This window comes from Leptopilina heterotoma, unplaced genomic scaffold, assembly GCF_015476425.1.
Source record: "Leptopilina heterotoma isolate Lh14 unplaced genomic scaffold, ASM1547642v1 Lhet_209, whole genome shotgun sequence".
NCBI classification, from domain to species: Eukaryota; Metazoa; Arthropoda; class Insecta; order Hymenoptera; family Figitidae; genus Leptopilina; species Leptopilina heterotoma.
The window spans coordinates 17,701-35,241 of NW_025110924.1; the positions used below are offsets into that span (position 1 = coordinate 17,701).

At 24.4% G+C, this 17,541-nt stretch overlaps 2 non-coding genes across 2 annotated transcripts; both read right to left on the reverse strand.

The window, feature by feature from the left end:
* Positions 1 to 11,753: 11,753 nt before the first annotated feature.
* Trnaf-gaa lies at positions 11,754 to 11,826 on the reverse strand. Its single transcript has one exon. It is a non-coding gene; the product is annotated as a tRNA-Phe (tRNA).
* A 563-nt stretch (positions 11,827 to 12,389) lies between these two features.
* Positions 12,390 to 12,462, reverse strand: Trnaf-gaa. The gene has a single exon. It is a non-coding gene; the product is annotated as a tRNA-Phe (tRNA).
* Between the last annotated feature and the right edge of the window lie 5,079 nt (positions 12,463 to 17,541).

The following is a 17,541-nucleotide window of genomic DNA, read 5'->3' on the forward strand; positions in this document are numbered from 1 at the left end:
TTTACAAAGATACCAAAGGTTGATTTTTTCAAAGCCAAAATATCTGAATTTTTTGTACTTTTAGAAGAAGGTGATAACTTTTTCAGATTTTGTGCTACAGAAAAGTGTCTAAAGGAAAAGTTGTTTGGTTTTGTGTAAAATTTAAGGAAATAAAGAGAAAAACAGATTTTAATAAAAATTTACAAAGATACCAAAGGTTGATTTTTTCAAAGTCAAAATATCTGAATTTTTTGTACTTTTTCAGGAAAAGGTGATAACTTTTTTAGATTTTGTGCTACAGAAAAGTGTCTAAAGGAAAAGTTATTTCATTTTGTACAAAATTTAAGGAAATAAGGAGAAAAAACAGATTTTAATAAAAATTTACAAAGATACCAAAGGTTGATTTTTTCAAAGCCAAAATATCTGAATTTTTTGTACTTTTTCAGAAAAAGGTTATAACTTTTTTAGATTTTGTGCTACAAAAGAGTGTCTAAAGGAAAAGCTGTTTGGTTTTGTACAAAATTTAAGGAAATAAAGAGAACAACAGATTTTAATAAAAATTTACAAAGATACCAAAGGTTGATTTTTTCAAAGCCAAAATATCTGAATTTTTTGTACTTTTTCAGAAAAAGGTTATAACTTTTTTAGATTTTGTGCTACAAAAGAGTGTCTAAAGGAAAAGTTATTTGATTTTGTACAAAATTTGAGGAAATAAAGAGAAAAACACATTTTAATAAAAATTTACAAAGATACCAAAGTTTGATTTTTTCAAAGCCAAAATATCTGAATTTTTTGTACTTTTTCAGAAAAAGGTGATAACTTTTTTAGATTTTGTGCTACAGAAAAGTGTCTAAAGGAAAACTTGTTTCATTTTGTACAAAATTTAAGGAAATAAGTAGAAAAACAGATTTTAATAAAAATTTACAAAGATGCCAAAGGTTGATTTTTTCAAAGTCAAAATATCTGAATTTTTTGTACTTTTTCAGAAAAAGGTGGTAACTTTTTCAGATTTTGTGCAACAAAAAAATGTCAAATAGAAAAGTTGTTTGGTTTTGTACAAAATTTAAGGAAATAAAGAGAAAAACAGATTTTAATAAAAATTTACAAAGATACCAAAGGTTGATTTTTTCAAAGCCAAAATATCTGAATTTTTTGTACTTTTTCAGAAAAAGGTGATAACATTTTTAGATTTTGTGCTACAAAAGAGTGTCTAAAGGAAAAGCTGTTTGGTTTTGTACAAAATTTAAGGAAATAAAGAGAACAACAGATTTTAATAAAAATTTACAAAGATACCAAAGGTTGATTTTTTCAAAGCCAAAATATCTGAATTTTTTGTACTTTTTCAGAAAAAGGTTATAACTTTTTTAGATTTTGTGCTACAAAAGAGTGTCTAAAGGAAAAGTTATTTGATTTTGTACAAAATTTAAGGAAATAAAGAGAAAAACAGATTTTAATAAAAATTTACAAAGATACCAAAGTTTGATTTTTTCAAAGCCAAAATATCTGAATTTTTTGTACTTTTTCAGAAAAAGGTGATAACTTTTTTAGATTTTGTGCTACAGAAAAGTGTCTAAAGGAAAACTTGTTTCATTTTGTACAAAATTTAAGGAAATAAGGAGAAAAACAGATTTTAATAAAAATTTACAAAGATGCCAAAGGTTGATTTTTTCAAAGTCAAAATATCTGAATTTTTTGTACTTTTTCAGAAAAAGGTGATAACTTTTTTAGATTTTGTGCTACAGAAAAGTGTCTAAAGGAAAAGTTGTTTGGTTTTGTGTAAAATTTAAGGAAATAAAGAGAAAAACAGATTTTAATAAAAATTTACAAAGATACCAAAGGTTGATTTTTTCAAAGCCAAAATATCTGAATTTTTTGTACTTTTTCAGAAAAAGGTGATAACTTTTTTAGATTTTGTGCTACAAAAGAGTGTCTAAAGGAAAAGTTGTTTGGTTTTGTACAAAATTTAAGGAAATAAAGAGAACAACAGATTTTAATAAAAATTTACAAAGATACCAAAGGTTGATTTTTTTAAAGCCAAAATATCTGAATTTTTTGTACTTTTTCAGAAAAAGGTTATAACTTTTTTAGATTTTGTGCTACAAAAGAGTGTCTAAAGGAAAAGTTATTTGATTTTGTACAAAATTTAAGGAAATAAAAAGAAAAACAGATTTTAATAAAAATTTACAAAGATACCAAAGTTTGATTTTTTCAAAGCCAAAATATCTGAATTTTTTGTACTTTTTCAGAAAAAGGTGATAACTTTTTCAGATTTTGTGCTACAAAAGAGTGTCAAATAGAAAAGTTGTTTGATTTTGTACAAAATTTAAGGAAATAAAGAGAAAAACAGATTTTAATAAAAATTTACAAAGATACCAAAGTTTGATTTTTTCAAAGCCAAAATATCTGAATTTTTTGTACTTTTTCAGAAAAAGGTGATAACTTTTTTAGATTTTGTGCTACAGAAAAGTGTCTAAAGGAAAAGTTGTTTGGTTTTGTACAAAATTTAAGGAAATAAAGAGAAAAACAGATTTTAATAAAAATTTACAAAGATACCAAAGGTTGATTTTTTCAAAGCCAAAATATCTAAATTTTTTGTACTTTTTCAGAAAAAGGTGATAACTTTTTTAGATTTTGTGCTACAGAAAAGTGTCTAAAGGAAAAGTTGTTTGGTTTTGTGTAAACTTTAAGGAAATAAAGAGAAAAACAGATTTTAATAAAAATTTACAAAGATACCAAAGGTTGATTTTTTCAAAGCCAAAATTTCTGAATTTTTTGTACTTTTTCAGAAAAAGGTGATAACTTTTTTAGATTTTGAGCTACAAAAGAGTGTCTAAAGGAAAAGTTGTTTCATTTTGTACAAAATTTAAGGAAATAAGGAGAAAAACAGATTTTAATAAAAATTTACAAAGATGCCAAAGGTTGATTTTTTCAAAGTCAAAATATCTGAATTTTTTGTACTTTTTCAGAAAAAGGTGATAACTTTTTTAGATTTTGTGCTACAAAAGAGTGTCTAAAGGAAAAGTTATTTGATTTTGTACAAAATTTAAGGAAATAAAGAGAAAAACAGATTTTAATAAAAATTTACAAAGATACCAAAGTTTGATTTTTTCAAAGCCAAAATATCTGAATTTTTTGTACTTTTAGAAGAAGGTGATAACTTTTTCAGATTTTGTGCTACAGAAAAGTGTCTAAAGGAAAAGTTGTTTGGTTTTGTACAAAATTTAAGGAAATAAAGAGAAAAACAGATTTTAATAAAAATTTACAAAGATACCAAAGGTTGATTTTTTCAAAGCCAAAATATCTGAATTTTTTGTACTTTTAGAAGAAGGTGATAACTTTTTCAGATTTTGTGCTACAGAAAAGTGTCTAAAGGAAAAGTTGTTTGGTTTTGTGTAAAATTTAAGGAAATAAAGAGAAAAACAGATTTTAATAAAAATTTACAAAGATACCAAAGGTTGATTTTTTCAAAGCCAAAATTTCTGAATTTTTTGTACTTTTTCAGAAAAAGGTGATAACTTTTTTAGATTTTGAGCTACAAAAGAGTGTCTAAAGGAAAAGTTGTTTCATTTTGTACAAAATTTAAGGAAATAAGGAGAAAAACAGATTTTAATAAAAATTTACAAAGATGCCAAAGGTTGATTTTTTCAAAGTCAAAATATCTGAATTTTTTGTACTTTTTCAGAAAAAGGTTATAACTTTTTTAGATTTTGTGCTACAAAAGAGTGTCTAAAGGAAAAGTTATTTGATTTTGTACAAAATTTAAGGAAATAAAGAGAAAAACACATTTTAATAAAAATTTACAAAGATACCAAAGTTTGATTTTTTCAAAGCCAAAATATCTGAATTTTTTGTACTTTTTCAGAAAAAGGTGATAACTTTTTTAGATTTTGTGCTACAGAAAAGTGTCTAAAGGAAAACTTGTTTCATTTTGTACAAAATTTAAGGAAATAAGGAGAAAAACAGATTTTAATAAAAATTTACAAAGATGCCAAAGGTTGATTTTTTCAAAGCCAAAATATCTGAATTTTTTGTACTTTTTCAGAAAAAGGTGATAACTTTTTTAGATTTTGTGCTACAAAAAGATGTCTAATAGAAAAGCTGTTTGGTTTTGTACAAAATTTAAGGAAATAAAGAGAAAAACAGATTTTAATAAAAATTTACAAAGATACCAAAGGTTGATTTTTTCAAAGCCAAAATATCTGAATTTTTTGTACTTTTTCAGAAAAAGGTGATAACTTTTTTAGATTTTGTGATACAGAAAAGTGTCTAAAGGAAAAAGCTTGTTTGGTTTTGTACAAAATTTAAGGAAATAAAGAGAACAACAGATTTTAATAAAAATTTACAAAGATACCAAAGGTTGATTTTTTCAAAGCCAAAATATCTGAATTTTTTGTACTTTTAGAAGAAGGTGATAACTTTTTCAGATTTTGTGCTACAGAAAAGTGTCTAAAGGAAAAGTTGTTTGATTTTGTACAACATTTAAGGAAATAAAGAGAAAAACAGATTTTAATAAAAATTTACAAAGATACCAAAGGTTGATTTTTTCAAAGCCAAAATTTCTGAATTTTTTGTACTTTTTCAGAAAAAGGTGATAACTTTTTTAGATTTTGAGCTACAAAAGAGTGTCTAAAGGAAAAGTTGTTTCATTTTGTACAAAATTTAAGGAAATAAGGAGAAAAACAGATTTTAATAAAAATTTACAAAGATGCCAAAGGTTGATTTTTTCAAAGTCAAAATATCTGAATTTTTTGTACTTTTTCAGAAAAAGGTTATAACTTTTTTAGATTTTGTGCTACAAAAGAGTGTCTAAAGGAAAAGTTATTTGATTTTGTACAAAATTTAAGGAAATAAAGAGAAAAACACATTTTAATAAAATTATTATAAAATTACAAAGATACCAAAGTTTGATTTTTTCAAAGCCAAAATATCTGAATTTTTTGTACTTTTTCAGAAAAAGGTGATAACTTTTTTAGATTTTGTGCTACAAAAGAGTGTCTAAAGGAAAAGCTGTTTGGTTTTGTACAAAATTTAAGGAAATAAAGAGAACAACAGATTTTAATAAAAATTTACAAAGATACCAAAGGTTGATTTTTTCAAAGCCAAAATATCTGAATTTTTTGTACTTTTTCAGAAAAAGGTTATAACTTTTTTAGATTTTGTGCTACAAAAGAGTGTCTAAAGGAAAAGTTATTTGATTTTGTACAAAATTTAAGGAAATAAAGAGAAAACAGATTTTAATAAAAATTTACAAAGATACCAAAGTTTGATTTTTTCAAAGCCAAAATATCTGAATTTTTTGTACTTTTTCAGAAAAAGGTGATAACTTTTTTAGATTTTGTGATACAGAAAAGTGTCTAAAGGAAAAGTTGTTTGGTTTTGTACAAAATTTAAGGAAATAAAGAGAAAAACAGATTTTAATAAAAATTTACAAAGATACCAAAGTTTGATTTTTTCAAAGCCAAAATATCTGAATTTTTTGTACTTTTTCAGAAAAAGGTGATAACTTTTTTAGATTTTGTGCTACAGAAAAGTGTCTAAAGGAAAAGTTGTTTGGTTTTTTACAAAATTTAAGGAAATAAAGAGAAAAACAGATTTTAATAAAAATTTACAAAGATACCAAAGGTTGATTTTTTCAAAGCCAAAATATCTGAATTTTTTGTACTTTTAGAAAAAGGTGATAACTTTTTTAGATTTTGTGCTACAGAAAAGTGTCTAAAGGAAAAGTTGTTTCATTTTGTACAAAATTTAAGGAAATAAGGAGAAAAACAGATTTTAATAAAAATTTACAAAGATGCCAAAGGTTGATTTTTTCAAAGTCAAAATATCTGAATTTTTTGTACTTTTTCAGAAAAAGGTGATAACTTTTTTAGATTTTGTGCTACAGAAAAGTGTCTAAAGGAAAACTTGTTTCATTTTGTACAAAATTTAAGGAAATAAAGAGAAAAACAGATTTTAATAAAAATTTACAAAGATACCAAAGTTTGATTTTTTCAAAGCCAAAATATCTGAATTTTTTCTACTTTTTCAGAAAAAGGTGATAACTTTTTTAGATTTTGTGCTACAAAAGAGTGTCTAAAGGAAAAGTTGTTTGATTTTGTACAACATTTAAGGAAATAAAGAGAAAAACTGATTTTAATAAAAATTTACAAAGATACCAAAGTTTGATTTTTTCAAAGCCAAAATATCTGAATTTTTTGTACTTTTTTAGAAAAAGGTGATAACTTTTTTAGATTTTGTGCTACAGAAAAGTGTCTAAAGGAAAAGTTGTTTGGTTTTTTACAAAATTTAAGGAAATAAAGAGAAAAACAGATTTTAATAAAAATTTACAAAGATACCAAAGGTTGATTTTTTCAAAGCCAAAATATCTGAATTTTTTGTACTTTTAGAAAAAGGTGATAACTTTTTTAGATTTTGTGCTACAGAAAAGTGTCTAAAGGAAAAGTTGTTTCATTTTGTACAAAATTTAAGGAAATAAGGAGAAAAACAGATTTTAATAAAAATTTACAAAGATGCCAAAGGTTGATTTTTTCAAAGTCAAAATATCTGAATTTTTTGTACTTTTTCAGAAAAAGGTGATAACTTTTTTAGATTTTGTGCTACAGAAAAGTGTCTAAAGGAAAACTTGTTTCATTTTGTACAAAATTTAAGGAAATAAAGAGAAAAACAGATTTTAATAAAAATTTACAAAGATACCAAAGTTTGATTTTTTCAAAGCCAAAATATCTGAATTTTTTCTACTTTTTCAGAAAAAGGTGATAACTTTTTTAGATTTTGTGCTACAAAAGAGTGTCTAAAGGAAAAGTTGTTTGATTTTGTACAACATTTAAGGAAATAAAGAGAAAAACTGATTTTAATAAAAATTTACAAAGATACCAAAGTTTGATTTTTTCAAAGCCAAAATATCTGAATTTTTTGTACTTTTTTAGAAAAAGGTGATAACTTTTTTAGATTTTGTGCTACAGAAAAGTGTCTAACGGAAAAGTTGTTTGGTTTTGTACAAAATTTAAGAAAATAAAGAGAAAAACAGATTTTAATAAAAATTTACAAAGATACCAAAGTTTGATTTTTTCAAAGCCAAAATATCTGAATTTTTTGTACTTTTTCAGAAAAAGGTGATAACTTTTTTAGATTTTGTGCTACAGAAAAGTGTCTAAAGGAAAACTTGTTTCATTTTGTACAAAATTTAAGGAAATAAAGAGAAAAACAGATTTTAATAAAAATTTACAAAGATACCAAAGTTTGATTTTTTCAAAGCCAAAATATCTGAATTTTTTCTACTTTTTCAGAAAAAGGTGATAACTTTTTTAGATTTTGTGCTACAAAAGAGTGTCTAAAGGAAAAGTTGTTTGATTTTGTACAACATTTAAGGAAATAAAGAGAAAAACTGATTTTAATAAAAATTTACAAAGATACCAAAGTTTGATTTTTTCAAAGCCAAAATATCTGAATTTTTTGTACTTTTTCAGAAAAAGGTGTTAACTTTTTTAGATTTTGTGCTAAAAAAGAGTGTCTAAAGGAAAAGTTGTTTGATTTTGTACAAAATTTAAGGAAATAAAGAGAAAAACTGATTTTAATAAAAATTTACAAAGATACCAAAGTTTGATTTTTTCAAAGCCAAGATATCTGAATTTTTTGTACTTTTTCAGAAAAAGGTGATAACTTTTTTAGATTTTGTGCTACAAAAGAGTGTCTAAAGGAAAAGTTGTTTCATTTTGTACAAAATGTAATAAAAAGGAGAAGATCAGATTTTAATAAAATTTTACAAAGATACCAATGTTTGATATTTTCAAAGCAAAAAAATATGAATTTTTTGAATTTTTGTGGAAAATGATGATAACTTTTTTAATTTTTGTTCTACAGGAAAGTGTCTAAAGGAAAAGTTGTTTGTTTTTATAAAAAATACAGAAATTTTGAACTTGCCAATTTTATATATTAAATTTATTTATTAATTTATGTATCAATTTTTCAATTTATTTACCAATCAATTTAACTATAAATTTATAAACTTGAAAATTTTTATTTTAATAAAAAGTTATGATAATTTTCTCTTTACGATATGTCTAATGTTTTGTTGTTGCACGCAGAATTATAGACACGATAAATTTTGACTTTGAACTGAAGGCAAGACATAGGCAATATATCAATAACTAGTTAAAGGTGAACACGATTAATGTTGTTTTCATATGGATGAGTATTTTACACGGTCAAAGTTGAGGTCGTCGAACGTGTGAACCGCAAGTGCAAAGGAACGTGAAAAATTTCGCACGATGTTAAGTGTATATGATGCTTTAAGAAAAATGTATTCTTGCCAATTCTCACGCCACTACATTTAAGAAAAAAAAAATCAAGAAAAAAAATAGAGTGTCATGACCTCCTTGTTTAAGCGGAATATTATGTAAAAATTCCAGTTTCATAACTGATATCATTTCAAATTTACAAAAATTCTTCACTATAAGTTGAACAAAAATTTCCCATTCTCTTATATACTTAAAGTTTTACCAAATTTTTCAAGAATTATTTTTTATTTATTTTTAGAGGAAATCATTTTTTTTAAAGAAATTGTTCTTTTATATATAAAGAAAGTTCATTGAAAGGAATAATTTTTTTTTCTCATAACAGGAAATTGTATATATAGGTCATTAACATATATATTTTACTATGAGGAAACCGAATGATAATGAAATAATTACAAGTTAGATGCTACTTGAAAACTGGGACACGAGGAAGCTATTTAGTAGCAACTTGTACACAAATTATAATTATCTGTAAGCATCTTTTCTTGATAAATTCATATGGCAAGAATAACCGAAATTTATGCTTGGGAAAAAAAACAAGTTGTTAAATAAAATTACTCTGACCTTGATGATATAGTTGAAATAAAAAGGTTGAATGACTTTTCACTTTTTAACTAATATAATGAGATTGATTACTGGGACACTAAAAGGATTTTAACTATTTAATACAGTTTATTATGTTATGCTCCTTAAAATTTTGAAATTTATTTATTTATTTTCAAAGTCCAAATCTTATTTTGGAAATATTTAATTAATATTATATTACCATTAATAATATATAATTTATTAATAGTGATAATTATTTATTATTTTTATTATTATCGTTGGAAACAAATAAAAAAAATAACCTTAAAAATGGCTCAAAATTGGCAACAACTCTAATTGTCAGTCACTAAAGAAATAATTTACTTTGAAATGAAGAAATCTTTAAAGATTTTTATTGCTGCGACTAAAAATACAATCGGAAGGCTAAATTAGGTTGAAACAACAACAGACCGAGAGTTAAAAACAAATGTTGGATTTTTTTTGTTGAAATCTTTGATGAATACACGAGACTGGCGCCAGGTTTGATACAGTTGGCAATGTTTCTTTCTACATAACTATAGAACCAAAAAAAAGAATCTTAATTGGATTTATTCTCATATATAGGAAAATGAAGAATATATATATAGAGGTATATTGCATCGAGTGTATAGTCTATAGTTGGACATTCTTTTGCAATTCTACAGGAGTTGGAACGTCTCAAGGTCGCGTGGAAGTAAACTCGACCAGTAATGAAGATTCCATCGCCTTCTAAGTATCCATGGAGAAGTGTACTTTGCATCTTGTCCAACTTAAAAAATAATCGAGCGTGTCCAAGAGCCACTCGTTCGTATTTGTATCCGAGAGGACATTATCGCCCAATGCCAACAGTAATGTTCTCTCTTGCTAAAATAATTTTCTTTTCCTTTTTTTATTCCTTTTCTTTCTCTCCTTTCTTTTCTTTTCTCTTCTCTTCTTTCTTTTATCTTCGTATTTTTGTTTTTCTTATTTTTCCACAAGAATTGTCCTTTCTCAGTTTGGTATTTCAGAAATTTAACAAAGAGCCTTGTTTTTAAAACGAATAAATCCTTTTTTGATCTATTTTCAATCAATTAAAGTAATCTCGAAATAAACGCATTTTTATTCATTGGAATTATATGCATGTATATAGGTATCGACACTGAGAGATTCAATTCCCTCTTGTGGAAATTTTTGTCCAGAATTTTTAGGAAAAATTTCTTTTTGACAAATTTAATTGTATAAAATTTTGATAATTATTACATGTTATACCTAATAAAAATTATTATAAATAAATTATTCGTCATTGCCGTATGTTAATTAACAATTTGCCATCATAGTCACTCCTCATTAATAATTAATAACAATAAACTAATTTACATCCGTTTTTATTAAAGAAAAAAAAAAAAATTATTGCGTTTCCTATCCTGTTAAAATGGTATATTCTTCTCATTGAAATGTGACTGCTAATGATCAAAGAAGAAGATACAATGCAAATTAAAATGATACACCTGCCTTCCCATTGAAAGGAACTCGCACTTATTTCAACAGAGGTACTTCAATTTGCCGTTATTAATTCACGCATTTCATTCTCAGTATATATAAGTTTGATGATGAAAAAAGAAAAAAAAATATAGAACGGTACAAAAGTAATGAGGTATTCAAACACCGCACACGTCCTAATTAACTTCTCATCTCCGAAATTAAGATTTCCAAATTGAAAATTTATACCATACATATACCTCTGTTTGATAAATAAAAGTAGAATTTTTTGGATTAATGGGAAAAAAGAGCATTATGAATTAGAGGAATTAGGGGACATAACAATACCTTGGCCCAGAAAAAGAATTATGACCTCAACTATATTATATATATTTAAAGGTGTGTATATGCTTTTACATGCATTGTGAGTTCACAAAAGTAATATTCCTAAAACTCGCACCCGTTAATCATATTATAACAGTTTTTTGGCGATTCTAACGGTCTTCTTCTACTTTAATCAAAATAAAGGACAGTGCCCTCTTTTTACATCAAGATTTTCAAGAATAATTATTTTTCGAAATTAAAATTTTCAATAATTATTGATTTTTTTTTTTTAATTTTAAAATTCAAAACATTAAAAGAGAACATTTATGAAAAAAGTTGGGAAACAAAAAAAACGTTGGGAAAATTAATAAATTATTAAATTAATTACTTGCAGTGATTAAATTAATTGCATTAATTCATTTAATTAATTGATTAATCAGATTATTTAACAATTTACAATTATAATGAAGTTATAAATAAATAGATAAATTTCGAAATCTATATCAGAATGAGAATCTAATGATAAAGTTGTAAATATTATAGAAAATATAGGGGGGAAATTTACTTGGGGCGTATATTATACATAAATGTCAATCCAATTTAAGAAGATCGCCTTTCTTGTACAATAGCGATAAGCTCAATTCCCGATGCGTAATAATGTATATACGTAGGTTACAATAACCATGTAATAAACATATATGCGAAAGCCATATTACTTTCACCGCAAATGTCGAAATATCCGCCTACGTATATATATATATTCGCGAAAGAAACAAACCCGAGGTGTGCCAAAACATCCCAAGATATTAATTTATACTTTTGCTTTGAGGAAATTGGATTTGACATATGGACATATCAACAATATGTACTTAGAGCGGAATGAAACTTTGTTTCGTGGGAAAATCATTGTAACTTTTTGTTTAATAATTTATGCACTATTTAGTATTTTTCGTTAAATTTCGGTATAGGTTTAAGTTTATTTATTAAAATGTATATTTATTGAAATTAAAATGCGTAAAATGAAATAAAACTTAAATTTAAAATAATAGCTCTGAATATATTTAAAAAAAAATAAACTTTCTTTTGAAAAAATTTTAAAAATTGACTACTTTGCAAAAAAAAAAAAAATTTCTTTGCCGAAACCCGGGATTGAACCGGGGACATTTAGATCTTCAGTCTAACGCTCTCCCAACTGAGCTATTTCGGCTGATGATAAATTAACGAAGAATTTTTCTCACGCGGAGAAAAAGGCGTAAAGTAATGTTTAATATTTACAATCTAAATAGTTAATTTTTGCATTTTTTGAGCAATTTTTACAAGTCCCTCTAGTGACTTTTGCTAATTTTCACTAAAATCTACTTTGAGAACAGTAAAACTCATTCTGGAAATTGCACTTTTCTGGATCAACTTTATTCCGAAAATACAGGCAAATAAAATATAATGTAATTTTTACCATTTAGTATAATCTAAACTGTTTTGAATTTGTGCCTTTTTTCGTCAAATTTTACAGTTTCCATGTAAATAATTTTTGCTGCGTTTAAAATAAATTTTATTTATTAATTTTCATACTACAATTTTATGCAGACATGGTAAAATTTATTCTAGGAACAATAAAAATTACCTAATACAGAAATGCATAATAATTTCTGACAGTTTTTTGAAAAGTATTATATTTAGACTTAGAGGTAGTAAGTTAAAGATTATTTATCATTTACTTTCTCTATACTTAAATGTAGTTTTCAATCACTTGTCGCAAAAAAAAAATTCCTTTGCCGAAACCCGGGATTGAACCGGGGACATTTAGATCTTCAGTCTAACGCTCTCCCAACTGAGCTATTTCGGCTGAGTAGAAACAGAAAAATTTCGGTTCCATTCGAAGGAAATTTATTCAAATAAAACTGTTTTGTATTCTATCTAAAACAGTTTCAACTGGCGAAAAAAATTACTTATCTAAGAATTTTATTTACTTTATTATTTTCATTTACATAGTTTATTTAGTGAGAAAATTTTTGAAATAAAGATAATTTTGGTTTGAGAAAAAAATCAAGAACGTCATGGAGAAAGAATAACTCTAAATATTGACTCAGAAAGAAAAAATATTCATATATACATATATGACAGATGCTTAAATTTATTTCCGATCGATTTTTGTCAATATAATAGTTTCAAGTGTGTCAGACGAGTGACAGTGCGTGCGCGCTTAATTCACGATGCCGGATGCACATAGTGTGCCATTACATTCGGAGCGTGATAAATGATAAGTGAATGATTAAACAAAGAGGCGTTGCTAAAATGCTCCTTTCATCAATCTCCATATTTCTAGCGCAGTTCATTTCATCCTCGTCCGAGTCCATTTACATTATCATAAACTTGTCATTTGCTAGTTATGAGGCCCTAGTTAAATATATACCTACATATTTCCTTTTGATCTACAAGTATAGCCACGATTAAGGCACTATTCACTCTTAATGATTGGGATAAGACTTTATTGCCCTCTATGAAAACGAATCGCGTTCATATCCTGTCACAATATCACAGAGGCTACTGTTTAATATACAGATACATCGAAAAATACGCCCGAGGACATTTTATTTTACACAAAAATGTAATTTTTTCTTTAGTCTTTTTTTGAATTAATAAATTTTTTTTACTAATTTCAGTCATCATAGATAGTTCCCTTTACCCCTTTTTCACAGTGCTGTCAGATAATTAAAATGACAAATCTTCAAACTTTTCTTATTTATCTTCAGAAATCTTTAAACTAATCGAAAAAAATTTCTTCAGATTTTGATTATAATTTTTTTAAAAATATGATAATTGAAATTAAATTTCACAAACAATTTTAAAGTAATAAATTAATATTGTTATGTTTATGAGAATTCATTATACACAGTAAAACGTGAGGTGTTAAAATAAAACCAGAATGAATTAAAATAATCTGCAACAGTTTAATCCCTCTAGGATTAAATTAACACCAGGAAGGAAATTAGAGAAATTTTTGCTTTAAATAAAATACCAAAGTCAACAATTTGTAAAAAATCAACGAATTTAGCTTCTCCAGGGAGAATAGTAAGTTAGTTACTAACTTAGTAACATAGTTACTAAATTCAATTGTGTTCAAAAATTTTTTTAAATTCTCATCAAAATTTCAATTCTCTTTGTAAAGAATAAAATTTTTCTCTGATATTCAATTATTTTACAAAATTTTAATCAAATTCTTGTCAAAATTTCAATTATTTTGAAAAGTGTTCTAAAATTCAACGATTTTTAATATCAACTATTTCAATAAAATTTTCCAAAAGAATTATATTATTTAAAAAAAACTTGAATAAAATTCTACACAAAACATTCAATTATTTTCATAAATAATAAAATTCTTTTAGGAATTCAATTATTTTTATAAATGATAAAACTCATTGCATAATTTCAATTATTTTTAATGCTATTTTAATCGAATTCCTCGAACAATGTACACGGAGAGAGAATATATATTAAATTTTGTAAAAATATTTTCAAATTGGGGAAAAAGTGCGACAAAGCGAAATTTTGATATAAAAAATACTAAACTTTAAAAAAAGTTTTGTGAAATTTATTAAAGTTATATTAGAATTTAATTAATATTCTTGATATTTGATATAATTATACTAAATTTCACATAAGTCAAAATTTCGCTTTGTCGCACTTTTTCCCCAATTTGAAAATATTTTTACAAAATTTAATATATATTCTCTCTCCGTGTAACTATTCTTAAAAATTTTATTAAAATTCGTCCAAAGAATTTAATGATTTAAAAAATTTGTTGATAACATTTTTTATGAGAATTTAATTTCAAGAAACATGAAATTAATAAATTATTTATTTTTGTATTTAAAAAATCGAATTCTCGTGGAATTTACTAATAAAAATTGTTTTAAAAATGAATTTCAGTTAAAATTTTAGATTATAATTAAATATTAAAAGCATTATGACGTGGATTTTTAGAAATAATTAAATTTTAAAAAAGTTTCAAATTAAAATCATTGGAATTCTTAATTTTTCATAGTTTTGACAAAGAATTCTGTAGAATATTAATTCTTTTTAAAAGTTTAATATGATTTTTATTGAAATTATTTCAAGTTTTTATTTTTTTAACGTATATTTAATTGCAGAATTTACGAATAATTGAAATTTTGTAAAATTGAATTTTAATCGAATGAATTTGAAAATTCTCAAAGAATTTCTTTAAAAATTATTAAAAATAATGGATTTATTGGAGAATTTTAGTTAAAAACACTGAAAAAAATTGAATTTTAGGACAGATGCAAATTATGAAAAAAAAGTAATTATGTTCATGCAAGTTTTAATAAAATTCAACAAAACAATTCAATTATTTAAAAATTTGTTAATAAAATTCTTTATGATAATTGAATTTTAAGATACATTCAATTATTCAATAAATTATTTACTTTTGCATTTAAATAATTAAATTCTCGTAGAATTTTCTAATAAAACTTGATTCTCATTTCATAAAAATGAATTTCAGTTAAAATTTTAGATTATAATTGAATATTAAAAGCAATGAAGTGTGAATTTTTAGAAATAATTGAATTTTGAAATTAATTTTTTTAAAAAGGTTTAATTGAATTTTCTTTTATATTATTTGAAGTTTTTATTTTCTAATATGCATTTAATTAAAGAATTTAAGAATAATTGAAATTCCGTGAAATTGAATATTGTAAACAAATGGATTTGAGAACTTTTTCGAAAATTATTAAAAATAATTGATATAAAGTAAAATTGTAGTTAAAAATTTGTGAAAATAATAATTAAATTGAAATAATTAAAATAATTTTGATGAAGTATAATATTCTTATAATATAAAATAATGATTTTATTACTTGAAACTTGATCATCTTTAATTATTTATTATAAAAAAATTTAATGAACTAAAATTTCATTCATTGTAAAAAATAACACCAAAATTGATTATTTTAATCTTTTTTTTAATACCACACGATTTACTGTGTTTTTAAGAAAGAAATTTAAGTAATTGGATATTAAGTAATATCCAATTACTTAAAAAATTATTTTCTTTTGTATTAAACTAATTGAACTCTCTTTGGAATTTTCTAATAAAAAGTGATTTAAAAATGAATTTCAGTTAAAATTTTAAATAATAATTGAATTTTGGAAAAGGTACTATAATAATTACAATTTTTAGAAATAATTCAATTAAATTAAAATGTCCCTTTTGAGAAAAAAAAAATTCCCATTTTCATCTTTTTTGAGGATAGAAAGTACTGTGATACTTGTAATTTGAATACGATTTGTATACGATAATTATTTATTTTTATTTATTATAACTATTATTATTTATTATTATTATCTGTATTCTGTATTGTAATGATTATTTATAAAGTCCTTTTATCCATTCATTTATCTACCACACACTATTTATAAATGAGAAATTATCGATAAATTTCATTTAATTGAATTTAATTTCATCTCTTTAAAGGACAAACAAGAAGAAAGGAACGAGATATCAGCAAATGAGTTATTCCCTCCTGTTCTCTAAAAAAAAGTAATAATAATAATGGAAACAGTTTGTAAAAATTAAAAAAAAAATTCTAGCAATTAATATTATCAATATTTGATAAAACAATAATTGAAATCAATTTTATTCCTCTTTTTCTCTAAAATCGAAATAATTTCCAATATATCGACTGCCGGAAGTGAAATTCTAACTTGAAGAATAAGTAAAACTAGTTTTCCGGAATTTATTAATTGCTTTTTATTTAATATAATTATTGTTTACTGGTGATTTATTGTTTTGGAAAAAAAGAAGAAGAAGAAGAAGAAGAAATGTTTTTCAGTTCAAAAGAATTGATTTATTGTTTATCGTAAAGATGAAATATAATCAGAAAATACTCGATTGATTTATAAACTATTCGAGTATAATATGTATATATGTATAAGTATATATATGTGATTTGTATTAAAAGCCGGAGGGATAATTGTGACAATTAGTAAGTAAACATCAGGTAGCATAGTGCTACTACTCTTCATAGGGATGAATCGTACCGTGTGTATTGTGTGTTATATTGGCAATATAATAAGAATAATTGACATGACGACCTTGACTATATAGCTATTATAACCGTCTCTTTCACTCGAATTAATGTGTCTACCATTCGTTATTTATCTAACGGGTTATTTATCTTTTTTCAGCAAGCACTTGCGAATTTTTTAAATGTTCAAGTGGCGTAAGTTCATTTGGTACTTCTCTCTCTCTCTCTCTCTTTTTCTCTCTTTTTCTCTCGCTCTTATACTCTTTCTCTACAATTCTAATTGAGATAACATTCCACGCGGCGCCAGAATTAACGATACGTACGCAATTATCCGGAGATAAAGTAAATTAAGATCGACTCCAAATAATATAATAGTTTTGATAAGTGACTCGAGATTTTAGATTTGCCATACAGGTGATATTTTGCTTGTTTCTTGGGGCAAAAAATATTGGTTATATAAATTTATCACCCCCCCCCCCCTCTATCAGACAACGGATAGTATTATGATTTCTTTTTCGCATTTTTTCTATTTCTTTTAAAAAATTTGTTAGATTGGAAGATTTTTCTTAAAATCTGAAGAAAATTATGAAGCAATCTATGCGATATTTGAAGAATTTGAAGAAATATTGAAAAAACGAAGATTTTTTGAAAATATTGCGAAGACTGTGCATACAAGTAATAATGAAAATATTTATAAACATTTAAATAATATAAATAAACCATTTTTTAAAGATAAATTAGAATTTTTGCTCTTCACATTCTTATGATTATAATAATAAATCCAATAATTATTAATTACTATCGTAAATGTTACTCTTGGGTCAGAATTCGTGAAATATTCACAGAAAATAAAAAGTATTTTTTTTAAATCGAAA